The sequence below is a fragment of the Suricata suricatta genome, chromosome 11, assembly GCF_006229205.1.
Source record: "Suricata suricatta isolate VVHF042 chromosome 11, meerkat_22Aug2017_6uvM2_HiC, whole genome shotgun sequence".
NCBI lineage: Eukaryota > Metazoa > Chordata > Mammalia > Carnivora > Herpestidae > Suricata > Suricata suricatta.
In genome coordinates, this window is record NC_043710.1 from 108,019,548 (window position 1) to 108,022,490 (window position 2,943).

At 62.7% G+C, this 2,943-nt stretch overlaps 1 protein-coding gene and 1 long non-coding RNA gene across 2 annotated transcripts in view; one reads left to right on the forward strand and one right to left on the reverse strand.

The window, feature by feature from the left end:
- FXYD6 (FXYD domain containing ion transport regulator 6) overlaps positions 1 to 2,943 on the reverse strand; it is a 33,253-nt gene that overhangs the window by 12,719 nt on the left and 17,591 nt on the right. The gene's annotated exons all lie outside the window — the stretch shown is intronic.
- Positions 1,204 to 2,317, forward strand: LOC115306417. Its single transcript, XR_003915332.1, has 2 exons — positions 1,204 to 1,890; positions 2,037 to 2,317. It is a non-coding gene; the product is annotated as an uncharacterized LOC115306417 (long non-coding RNA).

Sequence of the window (2,943 nt, forward strand, 5' to 3'; positions counted from 1 at the left end):
GACGTGTCCGTGTGTGACAACCGTGCTCGCTGTGGCTGCTTGTTTGTGGGTGCTGTTGTGTTTTAGTGACCCTGGACCTGCTCGTCACCTTCCGCCCCTCCCTGCTCCCCGAGGCCCCGCCCCCTCGTCCCCGCCCCCGGGAGTCCGCTTTCTCCCCAGAGACCGTCCCTTCTCCTGATCTGGGGGTGGGTGGGTGCGGGCCAGGCGGGGGCTCCGTTGTCTCGGGACTCGGGAAGGTTTATATCACCTTCGTGACCATTCTTGGCCTCTCTTCACCGCATTCACGAGAACCCCGCTTCTGTATTCTAGTCCTGCCCCAGGTCTGTTTGGAGGGTCTCTGGGCCATCGGAGGTCCGCAGCAAGGCGCTGGCGAGCCCGGCTTTGCCCCCCGGCAGGCTGCGCCCCTTCCTCCGTCCTTTTCCTCGAGGGGCCTCCGGGCCGAGTCCCCGGGTGCCCTGCAGCCTCGCAGAGCAGCCCGGCCCGGGTTCCACCTGCCCCTGGGGAGCCTGCCCCCTGCACATCTCTCAGCAATAACCCCATGGGCTCTGCAGCTCCGTCCCTCTCTCCCCCCGCCCTACTTCCCAGACTCCCAGCTGCAGCGGCTCTTCTGGATCAAACTCCTGTCCCTGAATGAGGTCTCCGGGAGGCAGTGGCCCGGGGCGTCTGCTCTGCTGGGCCCGCGGAGAGCAGGGAGAGCAGGGCCCTTGGCTCCTCTGCCCACGACCCACTGGTCAGGCGGCAGCCTGGCTCCCAAGCCCTTTGCTCCCCTGTTGCTGGTTAGATGGCAGGTTAGGGACCCCCTAGGGGCAGGTGGTGGGACCTGCAGGAGGTCGAAGGTCAAACAGCATGGGAAGTCCAAGCAGACCCCGCCCCGCCCCCCCCATCGTGTTCTTGTGGAATCTGACCAGCCCCGCGCTGTGACCGCCCTGCCGCCCCGTGTTGTGATCTGCCCTCTCCGCAGCAAAAAGGAATAAAACGCCCTTTGTTTCCTAGTGGCTCTGAAGCGCTTTCCTTGTGTAAGAGCTGGGGGGGGGGTAGGGACAAAGAGACTGTCCTTGGACAGAGGAGGAGGCAACAGCTGAGGAAACATGCCGTTCAGCCCAGTGGCTTTGCTGCTTAGCCCCTGCCCCTCCCTCCCCCTGGGCCCCCTCCCTCCCCCTCCCCCCTCCCCCCTGCTTCTGGGTCCTGCCCCGTGGCAGGACTGAACCTCACGCATGTCCCGCACGGAGGCAGAGAGTCACAGTGGCCTGAGCCCGTGCTGGCCTGGGACAAAAGGTTCTAACCTCTAAGTCTGTCCAGGGGCTGCTACATAAGGTCCTGGCAAAAAGCGTGTGGGGGCCACTTGGGTTATGATCAAAGCCCTTACTCTTTCATCTTTCTCCAAACCCCAATCCCCCCGCCTCCATGAAGCCCTCCTGGACTTCGGGGAGAGCGGGCCCCTTGCTTCCTGGGCTGCAGTCACCCGGGCCGGGCCTTCCTCTTCACATGTGATGCCCCTGCCTTGGATCAAATCTGTGGAGGCCGGGGTGCCGGAGGCTCCGTTGCTTAAGCTTCCGACTTCGGCTCAGGTCATGATCTCAGGGTTGTGGGTTCGAGCCCTGCGTGGGCTCCATGTTGAGCGTGAAGCCTACTTAAAAACAAAACAAAACTGGAGGCCAAGTGGATAGTGTCCGTTTGTGAATCAGCTGTGGTCACACAACAGGTGGCCCGTAGGGGCCAGGGGTCACCCACAGGGTCCTCCCGAAGACATTCCAGCTCAGTCTTCCAAGAAGTACTGCCGGCCACGTAAACCCGGGGGTGCTGCTGCTTCCGAGGGGCCTCCTCCCCGCGAGCTCCGTGTGTCTTCACCCGGGACGGTCCTGGCGGCCAAGGACCGCGTCCTGTTCTAAGGTAAGAGCACCCGGAACACCTTCACCCCCCCCCCATCTTCAAAGTCTGTCTGGAGCCTGAGTAATTTAGAGCTTCAGAATTGGCAGGTGCAGGTCCGGAGGGCCCCGGGGACCCTTGTGCCCCTGCCCTTGTCCTCTGTCCCCCAGGCCTTTTGAAAAGACTGAGACTGAAAGTTGAAACCCAGCTCAGCACGGTCACCTCCGCGGCCACGGAGGCCACACCACCTCTGGTCACACGTGAGGTGTGAATCACTGATGAGCACCTGTTATCTGTGGGAGCACCGCCGGGCGGGGACTTCCAAGGCCGGCAGCAAGTTCAGAGCTTGGCCGGATGAGGGCCTCCGAGCCCCCAGGCACACAAAGGTTTGTGGGTACCTCCCCACGTTCATTGTTGAAAATAAAGCCTTAACCTCCATGAGGAAGTGAGATGGGGGAGAGTCTGATTTTCCTCGTAGGAACCGCGTTCACAGCAGAGAACGATGTTCCCAAATCTAGGATCTGCTTTCAGAGTTCTCAGCACTCACGTCCCCTCGCCCCCGGATAAGCCGGTCTTGTTTCTGGGGTCAGGAGGATGCTCTGGAGGACCTGCCTGGTCTGGGTCGTGGCTGCGCAGCGGCGGGGGGGGGGGGGGCCGGGACCCAGCCTGGGCTGTCTGCGCGCATGGTGCCCTCTGGCACGACACACGGCCTGGCTTCTGCAGGGGGGCCGCCGATGTCCAGGTGCAGGGAGAGGGCACCTGTGCGGTGTGACCTCATCGGGGCCTGGCTGGCCTGAGCGCTGGGGACGGTCCTGGGGCCTGGAAACAAGACCCGTAGCGAATAGAGGAACTGATGATGAAAATAATGGCAATATTATCATTCATAACTAGCTGCCGAAAGCAGCCAATACGTCAGGCGCGTACGGTTCCCAACAAGGGGCAGACGGTGTCACCGCCTGACGTGATCCTGCCTCACGGAGGAGGGAGCCGTGGCCCCTTGGACTGGCCTGAGTTTGTGCTCCGTGGGGCAAAGCCACGGTCCAGCCCGGGCCTGCCCAGCTCCCAGCCCGGCTCACT